Source organism: Rhinopithecus bieti, unplaced genomic scaffold, assembly GCF_001698545.2.
Source record: "Rhinopithecus bieti isolate Rb0 unplaced genomic scaffold, ASM169854v2 scaffold_48387, whole genome shotgun sequence".
NCBI classification, from domain to species: Eukaryota; Metazoa; Chordata; class Mammalia; order Primates; family Cercopithecidae; genus Rhinopithecus; species Rhinopithecus bieti.
The window spans coordinates 305,086-324,404 of record NW_016819911.1 but is presented as its reverse complement, the minus strand read 5'-3'; the positions used below and the strand labels follow the sequence as shown (position 1 = coordinate 324,404).

The window sequence follows — 19,319 nt, the reverse complement described above, 5'->3', positions numbered from 1 at the left end:
TTTGTTTCCTCTTTACTTACACAATGGACACAATGGAAATGGAAATGGATCCCTGCCTGGCTTCAAAGCGTCCTTTGGAACCAGCAGAGACAGACTGGAGGCTCATGGAGCCAAAGTGGAGATTACTGTCAGGCGGACGTCTCCGTCCTGAACGGGTCTCCCGAGCCACTTGGTGGCTCAAAATGGACCTCGGACCTGCACAGGATTTCTGGCCGAGGGAGGTAAAGAGGAGACAAGGGCACTTACCCCAGAGAGGCCGTGAGAGTGAGGGAAGCGGGTCTCAGGTCCTGGTCCGTCTGCCGGGAAAAGTTGGTTAAGAAGAACCTGGAAGTGCACCATCTTGCCTCCATTCATCCAAACAACCTCTACCACAGAATTGCCCAGATAACACTAGGTGATATTTTTTACTTTGTCAGTTTACTCAAATGACATCTGAGTTGGCCATATTGCCTATTGGTCACTTGAACGGATATCTTCAAACTTTTTTGTTTACTTGCCTACTAGAAATTTTTTTTTGTAAATTTTACACTCAATCATATTTTTAGTTGATTTAAAATGTTTCATTGTAATTGCACATAATTTCTCCAATTATCCAATATTGGGAATAAAACAAATACTTAACTCTTTCAAATGCATCTAATGAAATTTGAATGCCATTAATATGCAATACCCCCCTAAAAAATACATACACGAAAAAGTTGTTGTTCAACTATGAAAATTTACATTTTTTTTGTAACTCTACCATGTAATTTCATTCCACAGATTTTTATTCTAATTATACAATATCTTATACTTGAAAGTTTATTATTGATCATTTTATCATGCTTTCCCATACCAAAAATATGTATAGAAGTTTAAAATTTAAATTTTGTTTTCCTCCTTGTAACCAAAAGACTTCACGTATTTAACAGTTTCTCCTGGGTTATTTTTATAACTATATTAGTTCATAGTTAATCAAAAGAATACCTGTTACAAATTTTGGTAAATAATCATTTAATTTGAAGGTTTAATTTAATTAGAAGTGTACATCTTAATGAGATGAATAGGGCTATTTTCCCCAGTTTCACTATTTATATATAAATGGACAGGATTCTGCATTGATCTATACATGTTTTTCCCAGTAATTCCTACTTGGAATTACTAAGTATCATAGGTCACAAAAGTGAATGCTTCTTGTTGTTGTTGTTTGTGTGTGTGTAAGTAATCAGCTGAAAACGCAGGTTCCTATTCAATTTTATGGAAAGAAAAAACACAGGAACTGTTTGACATGCAAGTAAATTTGTTACACATTATATTAAAATAGAAACCTTGGACACGATCTCTAATTCTCTTGTCCACACCCTTCTTTCTCTGCCATGGTCAGCACTTTATTTGCACAAAGTCACTCTTCCACTTTCATGTTTGAGTAAGACACTATACTTTAAAGAATAGGACCTGGTTTTCTGAGCGGTCACCAAGATGTAACCAAGAGGCATGGGAGAGCTAGATCACTGTGGATGTAAATCTTGATCAAAGAGAAGAGGAGGTGGAAGGGAGCCAAGGAGAAAATTTCCCCCTCCTTTTTCTCTCTCTTATGGACTACTCAGAATGGAAGTTTCTCCTTTTAACCCTTCCAGAAAAGTCTAAAACATAGAGTGACTGTGACTGCTAAATAACTTGCTTTGTCTCTTTGTGGTTTTGTTATGGTAATCAGTATAGTACACTGCTTGCCTCTCTTCTCCTTCCTTTCCTTTTCTTTGCTGCCTTAGGCTTGTACCTTCCATTTGCAAAGTGTTAATCCTGGCAAGAACTGTGAAAGGCCTGAGATTTTACCCTGCCTGCAAGTTACCAAATGAGTCTGCCACAGTTTCACAGATGCTGACAAGAAGACATGAGACTTCTGGGTCAGAGACAAAGAACTTTAATACTGACAGCACAGCAGGCAGTGAGTAGTGTGAACTCCATGTTTACATTGGCTTCCTTTGTCCACCAAGCCACCTGGGGGACAATGTGCTCGCAGTAGATTTCTGTAACAGCTGAGAAATCCCAAGCTTGGGAAACTCTCGATCTTTTAAATGGTCTGCTAGTAAACCCACCCAACCTTTTCCCCAAAGGGGAATATTTTCTTTATTATCTTGGTCAAAAACAATTCTGCCTTCTGTGCCCAGGGGTGGTGACACTATCTCTTTTTTCCAAGGTTTTCTGCTACACAAATATTCCTTGAAGCATAATTTGAAACAAAAGCTGTCACAGATGTGACAATTGGTCTGATAGCTGGTTTATAATTTTAACTTTTATTAAAAAGAGATAGAAAATATTTAACATTTTTATGATCAAGTAAGAGGAGAATTCATGGTAATCAGGATAAATCTCACATGACATGACTTGAAAAAACAGATTTTAATCACTATTGAAAAAAAAACATTAAGTCTGAAAGAAATTTCATTACAATTTTAACCATGTTTTTTTCTAATGTATTTTAAATTTTCAATATTTCCAGAAAATAATCAATTATATTGAAAACAAAGCTTTACTACCCTATTTTTTTTAGGTTATTCTTTGGTGCTTTCAAATATTAGAGAATAATATTGAGAAGCATAGGAAAACTTTCCTGTCATTTAAATATGCAGAAAATATTATTTTTAAGCATTTAACAATTGTTACTGATGCTCTTTCTGCTATTTCCTTAATGAACTTCCTTCTGGAAGTTCAAAAAAGAATTTTTATGAAATAGGAGACAAAAGAAGTCTGGGCACAGTGGTGCACACCTGTAATGCCAGCACTTTGGGAGGCTGAGAGGGGATGATTGCTTGAGCCCAGGAGTTTGAGGCCAGCCTGGGCAACATATTCACTACACGGAAGTTAGCTAGACATAGTGGTATGTGCCCGTAGTACCAGCTACTTGGGAGAATCCCTTGGTTCTGGAGGTAGAGGTTGTAATGAGCCAAGACTGTGCCGCTGCACTCCAGCCTGGGTGACAGAGCAAGACCTTGTCTCAGAGCAAGACCTTGTCAAAAAACAAACAAACAAACAAAACACCAAAAGAAGGAAATAAGCAACATTGTGAAATAAAAATTTATACCTTTATGCATACCTGAATTCACCACATTATTAAGTGGCAAAAATACCAGTTTCTACTTCTGGGCTTTATCCTTAACAAAAGTGTGTATGAAGCTGGGAGAGCCTAAAAACCCTCTAGGTTTATGGTGCTATGATTAATCACTGGAAAAGGCTTCCCCTTCCTTAGGCACCCAGACTTGTTTAGCCTTCAGAATAATGCACTTTAGTAAGTTATAAAATGAATTAGGAATTTGCATATCCTTTATAAAGTGGTACTTGGGCTTTTGTAAATATAGACTTGTTTTCTGGCAGAAAAATTTTGGGGAAAAGCTACATATGGAAGTAAAGTGTCAGAAAATTGATTCCCTTAAAACTCTTCATGTTTAGGTATCTTGCAAAATGTTCACATCCTCCCAGGTTGGCACCACTACACTATGCTATATTGTACTTCTCAAGATTGGGAAGAATGCTAAAAGCTTATGAAGATTATCAGTAAGTTACTGATTTACGAAAGCTCAAAAGTGCCTCAGTGAAATAATAAAATCTAGTCTTATTGTCATGGTTAGAAACAAGACATAAGGAAGATAATATGGTTTAACCCAAGAAAGAGTAATAGCATTAGACAATTTTGTATCATCCTACCATTTTTCTTAGGATTGAAGTTCTTTTGGTCCTCCATTGCTGCCCCACTTGCTCTTCCAGGTATCCATGTACTGAGGTATTTCATTTGCTGCAGCAACATACATTCCTTTAGGAACTTCCCTGGATAGAGTGGAATCAGAGTCTGCTACAGTTATCTTTTCTAGGACATTTTCTCAACCTCCCACCCCAGGTTGAGCTCACAAAACTTAAATGTAGTAGCAGTTGTAAACTCCTCTTACTGTTTTTTTTACTACAAGGTGAGAAAATGCATTAGAGAATAACAAAGAAAATTTATCTTTTTGTCATCTTGAAATTTTGAAGTCCAACTATATGCAAAGCGCTATGGAAACTCTGCATAATTATTGGTTCTTTAAAACACAGTTGGATTTTAGCCTATTTGCTTTTATTGTATTGAAGAACTATTTAGCATTAGGTTGGCATGTTTCAGAGGTTCTAAATATAATTTTATAATGTTTAGTGGTAGACTCAACATTTAAAAAAACTCTAAATTTGCAACTAAAAATATATTGTAATTGTAAAAAACAAGCAAACAAAAAACTAAAAAACCAAAAAACCTTTAATACCTAATTAGGATACCTTGCCACAAGGTGGCAGAGGAATGCCTTCATTTCATGAATTGAACTACTTGATAAAAACTATTGTTGCTATTTATTTCATTTATTTGCTTTTTATTGAAATCTAGGATCAGTTGGAGACCAGTATTAGCGAGGTGGTAATCATTAACAAATTTAATAGTTGATTGATGTAAATTACTCTCTCTCTCTCCTGTATCATCATAATGTTTTGATGACATATCAACTATAGCATCAAACATCTCCTCTAGCTTACTGATTGATAACTTGTAGTCTCTGGGGGTCTTGAAGACCCTTTCAGAGGCTTCGTAAAGTCAAGAATATTTTATCACTAATGCTAAGACATTTTTGCATTTTCATTCTCATTTTCTCATAAGTGTACGTACAGTACAGTTTTGCAGTGGCTGCATGACATGGGATAATATTATCATACTGACACTTAAAGGAATGCACTATTATCGTATACTTGTATTTGAATTTTTTTCAGTTTTAATTTCTAATGTGGTAAATATTGATAGATATAAGCTAAACAAACAACAATTCTTTAGGATCTCCAGTAATTTTGAAGAGATTGAAGGAGTCCTGACACCAAAATAATTTTAGAAGTACTTCTCTAAGTAGTTAATTAACTCTAATTAAATGTATTCTCAACCAACTAACACAGGAACAGAAACCAAACACCGCATGTTCTCACTCATAAGTGGGAGTTTAACAATGAGAACACGTGGACACATGGAGGGAAACATCACACACTGGGGCCTGTAAGGTAGTGAGGCCTAGGGGAGGGATAGCATTAGGAGAAATACCTAACGTAGATGACGGGTTGATGGGTGCAGCAAACCACCATGGCACATGTATACCTATGTAACAAACGTGCATGTTCTGCACATGTATCTCAGAACTTACAGTATAATTTTAAAAAAAAAAAAAGTGCATGTATTTTTCTATCTCTCCCGAGGATAGGAATTTTTGTCAAATTTACCTTTGGATCCTATCCTATTGACCATTTAGCACTGACCATGCATAGCAGGTATCCAAAAAAGAAAGATTTGTTGAAAAACAGTACTGCTAGGTGACAGATATTAGTAGAATAGAACAGGTATTCATGGAGACCTTAAAAACAGATATTTAAAGTTTCCTCATTAAAACTAAAAAACAAAATAATTAGTTCTAATGTATGTCTTCAGGTAAAAACTTAAACCATGTATAATTTAGTCCCTTTGAAATTAAAATGCAATAGCACTTTGCTGACGAATTTTGCCTTTATGTTCTACAAATTTGTATCTCCTATGCAAACTTTTGTTTTTTAAGTTAGCATATTTGATAGGTTTTGGCTCTGTGTCCCCACCCAAATCTCATCTCAAATTGTAATCCCCACATATCGAGGGAAGGACCTGTAATCCCCACGTGTCTAAGGAAAAGAGCTGCTTGGATCATGGGGCGATTTCCCCGTGCTGTTCTCGTGATAGTGAATGCATTCTCATGAGATGTGATGGTTTTATAAATATTGGAAAGTTCCTTCTTCATGCTTCTCCCTCCTGTTGCCATGTGAAGAAGACTCTCGTGATAGTGAGTGCATTCTCATGAGATGTGATGGTTTTATAAGTATTGGAAAGTTCCTTCTTCATGCTTCTTCCTCCTGTCGCCATGTGAAGAAGGTCCTTGCTTCTCCCTCACCTTCTGCCATGATTGAGTTTCCTGAGGCCTCCCCAGCCATGTGGAACTGTGAGTCAATTAAACCTCTTTCCTAAATTACCCGGTCTCAGGTATTTTATAGCCGTGTGAAAATGGACTAATACAGGAAATTGGTACCAACATAGTGGGGCACTACTATAAAAATAAGTTGAACATGTGGAAGAGACTTTGGAACTGAGTAATGGGCAGAGATTGGAAAAGCTTGGAGGGCTCAGAAGAAGACAGGAAGAGGTGGGGAAGTTTAGAACTTCCTAGAGACTTGTTGCATGGTTTTGATCAAATGTTGATAATGGTGTGGGCAATGAAGCCCAGGCTGAGGTGGTCTCAAATGGAGTTAAGGAACTTGTTGGGAACTGGAGTAAAGATGACTCTTGCTATGCTTTAGCAAAGAGACTGGTGACCGTTTGCCCCTGCCCTAGAGATCTGTGGAACTCTGAACTTGAGAGAGATGATTTAGGGAATCTGTCAGAAGAAATTTCTAAGCATCAAAGCATCCAAGAGGTGACAGAACATAAAAGTTTGGAAAATTTGCAGCCTGACTGTGTGGTAGAAAAGAAAAACCCATTTTCTGGGGAGAAATTCAAACCAGCTGCAGAAATTTGCATAAGCAAAAAGGAGCCAAATGTTAATAGCCAAGACAATGGGGAAAACGTCTTTAGAGCACATCTGAGAACTTCATGGCAGCCCCTCCCACGACAGGTCCAGAGGCCTAGTAGGGAAAAACTGTTTTGTGGGCTGGGCTCTCAAGGCCCCACTGCTGTGTGCGCCCTTGTGATTTGGTGTCCTGCATCCCAGCTGCTCCAACTCCAACCTAACAGGGGCCAAAGTACAGCTCAGGCTGTTGCTTCAGAGGGTGCAAGCTTCAAGACTTGGCAGCTTCCACGTGGTTTTGGGTATGCAGGTGCACAGAAGTCAAGAATTGAGGTTTGTAAACCTCTGCCTAGATTTCAGTGGATGTATGAAAAATGCCTGGATGTCCAGGCAGAAGTCTGTTGCATGGGTGAAGCCCTCATAGAGAACCTCTGTTTGGGCAGTGCAGACGGGAAATGTGGGGTTGGAGCCCTCACACAGAGTCCCAACTGGGGTACTGCCTAATGGAGCTGTGACAATAGGACCACTGTCCTCCAGACCCCAGAGTGATAGATCCACTGACAGCTTGCACCATGTACCTGCAAAAGCCACAGACACTCAACACCAGCCCATGAGAGTAGCCATGGGGACTGAACCCTGCAAAGTCACAGGGGTGTAGCTGCCCAAGGCTGTGGGAGCCACCCTTTGCATCAGTATCCCCGGATGTGAGACATGAAGTCAAAAGAGATTATTTTGCAGCTTTAAGACTTAATAACTGCCCTGTTGGATTTCAGACTTCCATGGGGCCTGTAGCCCCTTTATTTTGGCCAATTTATCCCATTTAGAATGGGAGCATGTATCCAATGCTTCCCCCCTCATTGTATCTTGGAAGTAACTATTAATAACTTGCTTTTGATTTTACAGGCTCCTAGGTGGAGGGGACTTGTCTCAGATGAGACTTTAGACTAGGACTTTTGAGTTAATGCTGGAATGAGTTAAGACTTTGGGGGACTGTTGGGAAGACATGAAAAGTTTTGAAATGCATAAAGGACATGAGATTTGAGAGGGGCCAGGGGCAGAATGATATGATTTGGCTCTGCATCCCCATCCAAATCTCACCTCAAATTGTAATCGCCACGTGTTAAGGGAGAGACCTGTAATCCCCATGTGTTAAAGGAGGGAGGAAATTGGATCATGGTGGCAGTTTCCCCCACACTGTTCTTGGGATATTGAGGGAGTTCTCACAAGATCTGATGGTTTTATAAGTGTTTGACAATTCCATCTTCACACATGCTTCTCTTTCCTGTGACCTTGTGAAGAATGTGCCTGCTTTCTCTTTGCCTTCCACAGTGATTGTAAGTTTCCTGAGGCCTCCCCAGCCATGCAGAACTCTGAGTCAATTAAACCTCTTTTCCTTTATTAATTACTCAGTCTCAGGTATTTCTTTATAGCAGTATGAAAACAGACTAATACAATATATTACCATGGAGTATCATATTCTGAATACTGTTTTTTCTTATAAAAGTTATAAAGTCTTTTACATTAGAAACTATAAAAACCGAATAGGAAGTCATGCTTAATTATTCATTGAGGACACAAGAAGTGTTTAAAGCATCAGAAACACAGAGATGTTTTTGTAATGCAATATCATGTGAAACTGGAAATTAATCACTGAAAACCTATTTATATAAGATATGGAGAATTGGCATACTGAGAACAGCCTTTCAAACATAGGCAAGTGCAACTTGCTTTGAGAAAAACTGATAAGAAGAAGCATCCCCATAGAGGAAAAGCCTTTAGACCCCTACAATCAAGAGAGGTTTGGGGGCTGACCTACCACTTCTGACTACTCTGGGTGCAAATTTTTATTGAAATTATCAGCTGGTTTTACTCAATTTCTTTTTCTTTTTTTTTTTTTTTTTTTTTTTTTTTTTTTTTTTTTTTTTTTTTTTTTTTTTTGAGATGGAGTCTCCACTCGTCACCCAGGCTGGATGCCAGTGGCACATCTCCACTCACGCTAGCTCTGCCCCACCCCCCCACCCCACCCTGGGTTCCACTCCATTCCCTACCTCAGCCTCGGAGTAGCTAGGGCTACAGGGCGCCCGCCCCACCATGCCTGGGTAATTTTTGTATTTTAGTAGGAACAGGGTTTTACCATGTTTGCCAGGATGGGTCTCGATCTTCCTACCTCGTGATCCACCTGCCTCAGCCTCCTAAAGTGCTGGGTATTACAGGTGTAGCCACTGCGCATTAGCCTCCAATTTCTGTATTTAAAGTATTTAAAGTAATTTTTTCTTGTATAATTTGAATTAAAACATTATTAGTAACTGAATCAACTATAGAATAAGAAAAAATATATAGTCAAGTTTTAACTAGTATATTATGTATGGGCCAAAACCTTATAATAATATTGTGTGATTCTGACGTTTCTTCAATATTTCTTTTCTTTTTTTTTTTTTTTTTTTTTGAGACGAGTCTCGCTCTTTCGCCCGGGCTGTTGAGTGCAGTGGCGGATCTCAGCTCAGCAAGCTCCGCCTCCCGGGTTTATGCCATTCTCCTGCCTCCAGCCTCCAGGAGTAGCTTGGGACAGGCGCCCGCCACCTCGCCCGGGCTAGTTTTTTGTATTTAGTAGAGACGGGGGTTTCACCGTGTTCGCCAGGATGGTCCGATCTCCTTGACCTCGTGATCCGCCTGTCTCGGCCTCCCAAAGTTCTAGGATTACAGGCTTGACCACTGCCGCCCGGCTCCTTCAATATTTTCAAAACTAGGGAACTGATTATACTCTTAGGGGCTAAGAAAATGTTTTAGAAATTAAATATTTTCTCTCTTTTATTAAACAGAGGTTTATTGTAAACTGATTTCTGTATTCCATATCGTTTATATCTCATATGAGACTTGCTAGAATTTTTCCTCTCTTTTATCTCAATATCAACTATTCTTAGGTTTTCCAATTACAGTTGTTCTAAGTTTCTGCTTTATTTAAAGATTCTCCATAAACAATTCCTGCAGCTCTTGAATTTGTTTGTAGTTGCATAGAATGCAATGAGCTTTCCTCCCATCCAATGTGTGCTGTAAATTCATGCTACAGCTGCTCATCATGTAAGAAATGGTGGCTGTATTTGTGTCATACACAGCTTTCAATTTCTCTTCCTGTTCTGCCTACAGAGTCTCTGGTTTCTCTATAAGGCATAAGGCAGTTTTTCATTTTTTGGAGGTTTGTTTCTGGAGGTCCCCCATCTTTTCATTTGCTCCATACTGCACTAGGAAGGATTATATAGATCAACCCTTAATTTTTGTTGCAATTATCTCCCTGATTATTTAACTTAAAACAGAATTTCCCTCACCAAACGCTATTAGAAATAAATTTTGATTACATGACCTTCTCTTAGTCAATCAAAAATCCCCTCTGATCATTGAAACCATTTTATGTTCATTATAGTGTGGACAATGCTTATCCTTCTTTCATCCTGCCTCTTCACAGGACGGAATCCAAATTTCCCAAATGCACTTTGTTACATTTTTCAAACACACCCATCTTTCCAATGGCAACTTAAAGACCTTTTAAAGGAAACTTAACCCCTTTACTATTTCTACATCAAACAACAAAACCATAAAGAATATTCCCTAAAAATGACTAAAGATTTTGTCATTTTAATTTCAAAATCTCTGAAGCATTCTTCAATTGAAAGTATTGAGCACAATTGTTTCCTGAGGAAACTCACTAAGTAGGCTGGTGTCAGGGTTCACAGTTGGACTCCTCCTAAGTCCATTAATTGTCTACTGCTTTTTTATCTGTGTCTGAAAAAGTGAAGACCTGGCACATTTATTCAAGTTGTTAATGGGAAGCAAAATTCTATTATTGACAATAAAGATTGATTTCAGATTATGTTCCTTGATCAAATACTCTGTTTAATTGCTCTACTTCCTTTTTTACTTTTTGTATAACAATAATCCTATAACAGGATATGTAAATAAACTCAAAGCTAGAGCTGAGGGTGGAAGGAGGGAAGAAAAAAAGAAATAAGAGAGAAGTGGGCTAAACCCAGATGGTCTTTACCTCTTCCATCCTCTTCAAACCATCTTGTTGTAGGGCAGTGAAGGTTAACTCAGACATCACCTTTCTTGAACTCCAATTTCTCTCCCCAATTTAGCCCCAAGCATGAGGAAACCACTCCTGTGTATGATTTAGGTGGGTGGCTTACTGCTAGAGGAGCCTATCCCAGCAGGGTCTCCCTGACAGTGGTAGTGTGATACTGTAACAGAGTAGTCTGGGTGCACTGACAACCCTGGAAAGCAGATGTCACTGACCTCTAACTGTGAATCACCCTCTTACACGTTATCAGCACGTTATTATAAGGATTAACTGTTCAAATTCAAAGAGATAAGATAGAAAGACAATCTAAAAGGATAAAACAACAAGCCATACATGAATTAGTATAGATAATAAAGGCTGCTGACTAACTTCATAATATGCATAATATGCATTTGGCTTTATAATATAGAGATTCTTTAAAGAGAAGAAAATAAACCTTTCAAGGATGCCTTCTCTCACCACTCCTACTCAACATAGTATTGGAAGTTCTGGCCAGGGCAATAGGGCAAGAGAAAGAAAGAAAAACATTAAATTCAAACAGAGGAAGTCAAACTATCCCCGTTTGCAAATGACATGATCTTATATCTAGAATACCCCACAGTCTCAGCCCAAAAGTTCTGAAGCTGATAAACAACTTCAGAAAGGTCTCAGGATACAAAATCAATGTGCAAAACCACTAGCATACCTACATACCAACAACAGTCAAGTCGAAAGCCAAGTAAAGAATAAACTCCCATTCACAAATGCCACAAAAAGAAGTACCCAGGAATGCAACTAATAAGGAAGGTGAAAGACCTCTGCAAAGAGAACTACGAACCACTGCTCAAAGAAATCAGAGATGACACAAATAAATGGAAAAATATTCCATGCTTATGAATAGGAAGAATGAATATCTTTATAATAGCCATACTGCCCAAAGTAACTTATAGATTCAATGCTATTCCCATTAAACTACCATTGCCATTCTTCACAGAACTAGAAAAATACTATATTAAAATTCACATGGAATCAAAAAGGAACCCAAATAGCCAAGGCAATTTTAAGCAAAAAGAACAAAGCTAGAGGTATCACACTACCTGACTTCAAACTATACTACAGGACTACAGTAACCAAAACAAGATGATACTGGTACAAGAACAGGCATATAAACCAATGGAACAGAATAGAGAACCCAGAAATAAGACCACACACCTCCAAATATCTGATCTTCAACAAATCTGACAAAAACAAAGAATGGGGAAAGGATTCCCTAGTCAATAAATGGGCCTGAGATAACTGGCTAGCCATATGCAGAAGATTGAAACTAGATCCATTTCTTACATCATATACAAAAATTAACTCAAATGCATTAAAGACCTAAATGTAAAACCCAACACTACAAAAACCCTGGAAGACAAGCTAGGCAATACCATTGAGGACACAGGCATGGGCAAATATTTGATGATGAAGACACCAAAAGCAATTGCAGCAAGAGCAAAAATTGATAAATGGGATCTAATTAAACTGGAGAGCTTCTGCGCAGCTATATATATATATTAGAAATAATATATATATCAACAGAGTAAACAACCTACAGAATAGAAGACAATTTTTGCAAACTATGCATACAACAAAGATCTAATATCCAGCATCTATAAGGAATGTATAAGGAATTTATACATATATAAGAAACTTAAAAAAATTTCAAGAACAAAGCAAACAACTCCATAAAAAAGTAGACAAAGGACATAAACTGACACTTTTCAAAAGAAGACATACATGCAACCAACAAGCATATGAAAAAAAGCTCAACATCACTGATCATTAGAGAAATGCAAATGAAAACCACAATGAGATACCATCTTGCACCAGTCAGATGGCTATTATTAAAAAATCATAAAATAACAGATGCTGGTGAGGTTGTGGAGAAAAAGGAATGCTTATACACTGTTGGTGGGAGTGTAAATTAGTTCAGCCATTGTGGAAGACAGTGTGGCGATTCGTCACAAACCTAGAGGCAGAAATACCATTCAACCCAGCAATCCCATTACTGGGTATATACCCAAAGTCACATTATAAAGTCACATGTACATGTATGGTCATTGCAGCAGTATTCACAATAGCAAAGACATACAATCAACCTAAACGCCCATCAAGGATAGACTGGATAAAGAAAATGTGGTACGTATACACCATGGAATACTGTGCTGCCACAAAAAAGAACAATATCTTGTCTTTTGCAGGGACATGGATGGAGCTGGAGGCCATTTTCCTTAGCAAATTAATGTAGGAACAGAAAACCAAATGCCACACATTCTCACTTAAAAGTGGGAGCTAAATGTTGAGAAAACATGGACACAGAGAGAGGAACAACACACACTGGGGCCTTTTGGAGGGTGGAGGGCAGAAGGAGGAAGAGGATCAAGAAAAACAACTAATGAGTACTAGACTTAATACCTGGGTGATGAAATAATCTACACAACAAACCCCCATGACACAAGCTTACCTATGTAACACACCTGTACTTGTACCCTTTAACTTAAAAGTTTAAAAAAAGGAATTTCATTTTTCATAATGGATTTTCTTTTCTAACTTACGCTCATAGGCCATAAGCTGAGATTACATTTTTTTATTGCTTTCAGTTTGCTGGCCTTGGACCATTCTGCCTTTGAACTAATTTTATGGCACACTGAACTTCTGCTTCTTTACCAGCTTCTTCTCAAAGGAAGAAAACTGCAGCCTTGACACTTTCAAAATGAAAACAAGCAAATGAGCAAACAAAATACCTCCTCCAGGATGTGGAGGCAAAGCCTTTTTCTTAGAATTAAAGGCCCACATTTGTTCACAATGCTGTTATTCTACCCGTGGGCTTGAAAAATGGACTGAAGAAAACATCGGACAAATAACTGTATGGCAAGAAACAGAGCAGACAGATTGATTCTAAATAGTACCTATGTAGAGCCAAGACCCTCATGTATAATGGTAATCATCTAAGCAAAGCCTTAGTAAGCATTAGGTGCTACTTAAAGCATACCAACACATGAGAGAGGTTTTTTTATTGGAAATATATGAAAATAGGTATTATGTGCTATATGACATGTGATATAGTTTGGATATTTATCGTCCCACAAATCTCATGTTGAATTGTAATCTCCAGTGCTGGAGATGGGGTCTGGTGGAAGGTGTTTGGATCATGGGGTCAGATCCTGCATGCCTTGGTGCTGCCTTTGTGATGGTGAGTGAGTTCTCATGAGATCTGTTCATTTAAAAGTGTATCACACCTCCCTCCCACTCTCTTGCTCCTGCTTTCACCTGTGATGTGCCTGCTCCCCCTTCACCTTCTGTCATGACTGTAACCTTCCTGAAGCCTCCCTAGAAGCCAAGCAGTTGCCAGCAACCTGCTTCCCATAAAGCATGAAGAAATGTGAGACAATTATACCTCTTTTCGTTGTAAATTAAAAACAAAGAAAATGTACTATTTTATCAAAACAACATATTGTTGATGATGACAATGATGGATGATGATAACGGATTGTTAATATTATTTAGGTACTTTTTCTCACAGAGGTAAGGAACATTACTGTATTAGTCAGGGTTCTCTAGAGAGATAGAACTAATGAACTAGATGTATGTATAAAGGTGAGTTTATTAAACATTAACTCATGTGATCACAAGGTCCCACAATAGGCCCTCTGCAGGCTGAGGAGCAAGGAGAGCCAGTCTGAGTTCCAAAACTGAAGAACTCATAGTTCAGTGTTCGAGGGCAGGAAGCAACCAGCACAGGAGAAAGATGTAGGCTGGCTGGGAGGCTAGGCCAGTCTCTCTCTTCACATTTTTTGCCTGCTTATATTCTAGCGGCACCAGCAACTGACTAAATTGTGCTCACCCAGATTAAGGGTGGATCTGCCTTTCCCAGCCCGCTGACTGAAATGTTAATCTCCTTTGGCAACACCCTCACAGACACACCCAGTATCAATACTTTGTATCCTTCCATCCAATCAAGTTGGCACTCAGTATTAACCATCACAATTACCAATGTCCACAAATACGGAATTTGTTTCATCTCTTTGTCTATTTCTAAGTTCAATGCATATATTCATTTATTTGTTTAAAGAAAAAAATAAATTTTGTCTGAAACTATTTCATCTAATACTGGTGGAGGACGTGGTGCTCCTGGGTCAGAAATAAAGGCCTTTTTTCTTTTTTCTCACAGGACAGCAAGCCGTTTGTGAATCAGCTCCCCTGCGCAAGCCCGCAGGAAATATGTGAAGGAGGGTCTAGGAGGATGCTTGCCTGTGCTGTAGGTTATATTATAGAAAAAAACAAAAAACAAAAAACAAACAAACAAAAAAACACTGGTCTTGGAGAACCTACCACTTTATAGCGAGAGATAAGGAAATGTACCTTTGTCCCAGGAGGAACATGACTTCATTTCTCAAGGTTGCTCTGGAAAATAAAATCCTAAGAAGTGTCTCAGGTGAAGAGTACTGATGGTCTTGTTAGAGGCATTTGAACCAGAGCAACTCCATTTGGAATAGGGGCTAGGTAAAATAGGGCTGAGACCTACTGTGCTGCATTCCCATATAGTTAAGACATTCTAAGTCACAGGGAGAGATAGAAGGTCAGCACAAGATACAGGTCATAAAGACCTTGCTGATAAAACAGGTTGCAGTAAAGAAGCCAGCCAAAACCCACCAAAACTAAGATGGCCATGAGAGTGACCTCTGGTTGTCCTCACTGCTACACTCCCACCAGCGACATGACAGTTTCCAAATGCCATGGCAACGTCAGGACATTATCTATATGGTCTACAAAGGGGAGGTGTGAATAATCAACCCCTTGTTTAGCATATCATCGATAAATAACCATAAAAATGGGCAACCAGCAGCCTTTGGGGCTGCTCTGTCTATGGAGTAGCCATTCTTTATTCCTTCACCTTCCTAATAAACTTGCTTTTGATATAGGAATTAAAAAGAAATTATTTAGGCTAATAGTAAGGGTAAGGAAGTCCTCTGTAAGATTTCCCTTTTAGTAAAAAACAGCCCCCAAATTATTTCTTTTCTAACAAAAAGCAGCCTGTAAAATTGAGCTGCAAACATGGATAAACAAGTTGAAAGCTTACAGGGGTGAATGCCAGCAGCTAAAACAGTAGGAAAAGGCTCCCTGGGGGCTAGGCATGGTCAACATGGTGGCTCCATCTTCCCTTTTCCTTCCAAACCATGCATACAATAAGGAGCAGGCAACATGCTGAGGGCCAGGCAAAGACTCTGTTTGCATAATAGAAGATGAGGGTGGGGCAGACATCTTCCCTGGGTTTTATGTAAATATCACACCTGGTCCAACCTATCTTTGGTCCCTATGCAAATCATACACTGCCTCCTTAAGCCAGTCTATAAAATTATAAAATCCGGTGCACTTTGCTATTCTCCTTTCTCTTTCTTTTGCCTATTAAACCTCTGCCCCTAAACCCACTTCTTGTGTGTCTGCATATTTGATTTCCTTGGAGTGAGGAGATAAACCTTGAGTATTTATCCCAGACAAACGATGCCACTTCACTTTCATTTTACTCTACACACTCGCCCTGAATTATTTCTTGCCGAGATCCAAGAAGCCTCTCTTGGGGTCTGGATCAGGACCCCTTCCGATAACAGTCTTGCATTCTTGGCATACCTAAAAACATTTCTGACGTGCTCCCAATAATACCAGTGCTGCTGGTACATTGTCTATATTTTGAGTAGCAAGGAGTTGGGGTTCCAGTTAAAAAAAATAAGATCCAAGACCCCATGATTCCAAACCCACTGAATCCAAGTCTCCAGAAGGAGGTCTGGACTATGTTACCAAACACCCCAGGTGAGTCTTTCAGAAATGATAAATAAGAAAAATTACTAGTCTAGATAATAGTTGTAATCTTGAGCAGCTGAAAATAGATAAAATTAATGTGATCACATTTTATCTTCCCATTAACTTACATGTAGTTCTAGACATATTTTATTTTATGATTCAGGCTTAACTCACAGTAACTTTCAAGTCCCAGCTGACAGCTTGTGAAGAGTAGCAAAATACACCACTTTGTCAGAAGACTTCTTTTGAGCTGAAAGCAACTGAAAAAAAGCAGTTTACAAAAAGCCCTCTGCCCTCCCCGTTTGCCTAAAAGCGCAACATAAATTTGTAAAGGTGTCCCCCTTCCCTCCAAGGAGGACAGAAGTTACTCACTAGAGATAACCTATACCCTTATCAGCCTGAAGACTGCACCAGTGAGATCTACGTAACAAACTTTGCTAAAATTCGTCCTTATCTACCATTAATTTCCCCACGTAATTGCTTTTCCACAACTTGCCACACCTAGAAACTCAAAGTCTTTACCCTTTGTCTTATCATGTCTCTAAACATTTATTGTTCTTTTATTAAGATGCTATGTATGCCCAGAAGTTACTCATGCTGAGCACTCACATGTGTAAATGTTATGCACATACTAACTGATATGGTTTGAATCTGTGTCCCCACCCAAATCTCATGTTGAATTGTAATCACCAGTATTGGAGGTGGAGCCTGATGTGTGGGGCCTGGATCATGGGGGTGGTTTCTCGTGGTTTAACACCATCCCCTTTGGTGCTGTGGTTGCAATAGTGAGTTCCCATGAGATCTGGTTGTTTAAAAGTGTGTGGCACCTCCCTGCCCCCTTGCTCCTGCTTTGACCATGTAAGATGCCTCACTTCCCCTGCCCTTCTCCATGATTAGAAGCTTCCTGAGGCCTCCCCAGGAGGAGAAGATGCTATGCTTCCTGTACAGCCTGCGGAACCATGAGTCAATTAAACCTCTTTTCTTTATAAATTACTCAGTCTCAGATATTTTGTTATAAGAGTGCAGGAACTAATACACTAATGAACTTCTGTTTTGTTTTTCTCCTGCTTGTCTGTGTTTTGTTAGTCCAACTTACAGGGCTCCCACTGAAGAACCCAGGATAAATAGAGAAAAAAGGTTGTTTCCCACCTGCACTTGGAATGAGAGAAGTGAAGTTACTTGGGTAGGGTCATTCTGAATGGGGGCCAGTATGAAAGCCAGAATAGCTGAGATCCAGCCCTGAAGAAAGTTGGTCAACATCAGATTCTGTGGAAGTCCTCAACAAAAAGGGAACGTAGACTCCAACAAGAACCAAACTGATAGGCAACTCTTCAGAAAGACATTCATTGTGGAAGCAGGAGGCACTGCTTAAAGGAACCTAGTGGGTAAGCCAAACAAAAGCCAAAGGTGGGAGAAGCTTAGGAAAAGACAGGGTTGGGGACCCAAGCTGTGATGTAGTTAGCAAGGCTCCAGAAACAGGAAGCCAGACATCAGCAGACGAGAACACCTTCCACTGAGGCCATTTTGTGTTACTGTTGTTTTAAGCCTCAATACCCTATCTCTCCCCAGAAAATAAGAATCTGCCAATAAAAGCTTAAATACCCCAACCTAGCAATGCTAAATAAATTAATGAAGCAAATATTTCTCTTTAAATATAAATCAGCACCTCTAAATTATGTTTCATAGATTTGGAGTTGGGTTTCTTAAAACACATCACTGATTCATAATATTTAAAAGAATAGCATGATTAAAAGAAAAGACAGGAGAAACAAAGAACAAATTATTTAGACTGTATTCTAATTATTCTCATGATGTTTTTACCATGGTTCCCTAATGCCCCTTGCATATGATTTCTACCCTATCCTTTGTTCATCACAGTCAGTGAGTTAAAAAAAAAAAGAGAGAGAGAGAGAGAGATCAAGCCTTTAATCTAACAAGAAGCTGAAACAAATTTAAGATGCTTTTAAGTCAGTAGATGGAAACTCAAACATATGCCTAATCATCTGTGATGAACCTCAGTATTAAATATATGTAAAACATGCTGTACTCTCAAAAGGGTTCATTTTTATGCTTGACATCACCAGTTATTATTCAAGCAGATAGCAAAAGATGAAGCTCAGAAGATGACTAAATAATTAGGCGGAAGAAACATGCATACTTTGAAGTCTGTAATTTCAGCAAATGGCTGACATACATGAGTATGGAAAAAAAGTTTGCCTTTTCAGGATCTAGATGAAGATTAATAATTCAGATGCAGTGTTTCCAAAGTGCTTGAGAAAACTTCATAATCAACTTCCTCCTCATCATAATTTCCCAGATTTCTCTGTACCTTTCTTCCCTCAAAGGTCTTCTTATTCTCTTCCCAGTTCTGATCATTATTTTCATACTGATGACTATAAATCTACCTCTGTCCCAGGGCTCATTTTGGAGCTTCAGGCTCACATTTTCAGCTATTTCTTGGCTGTTGTTTCCTAAATCACTTATCTGAATCATAAATTCAGCATAATCCTAAACTAATTTAACAACTTTCTCCCCCAGATGAGATCCTTCTGTGGTTTGTAGGTAATAGGAATTCCATTTCTTCATATGTTCATGTTCATAATAGCTAAGTTGTTTTCAGCTTTTCTTTCCCCTACACCTCTAAAATTCTGTCAACATCTAGTCATGTAGATTCTATCTCCAAAGTATTTCTTGTGTTCTTCTTCCTGTGACCCTCATTTACTCCACCTTGTTTAAGTCCTTATTATTTTTAACTGAAGCTCTATAACAGGAGAGAGAAAGAGAGACCTCCTGTCCATCTTGAGCACTGCTACCAGATTATTCTTTCTTATCCACAGGGTCTCATCTTACTCTGTGGCTCTAAATCA

General features: G+C 38.7%; 1 long non-coding RNA gene across 1 annotated transcript in view; it reads left to right on the top strand.

The window, feature by feature from the left end:
- LOC108520035 (uncharacterized) overlaps nucleotides 1-18,051 on the top strand; it is a 53,358-nt gene extending 35,307 nt beyond the window's left edge. The window contains exons 2-4 of the long non-coding RNA XR_001882810.1: nucleotides 1,749-1,924; nucleotides 14,825-14,911; nucleotides 17,539-18,051. This is a non-coding gene — a long non-coding RNA (uncharacterized LOC108520035). The remainder of the gene's footprint in view (nucleotides 1-1,748; nucleotides 1,925-14,824; nucleotides 14,912-17,538) is intronic.
- The last annotated feature ends 1,268 nt before the right edge of the window (nucleotides 18,052-19,319 follow it).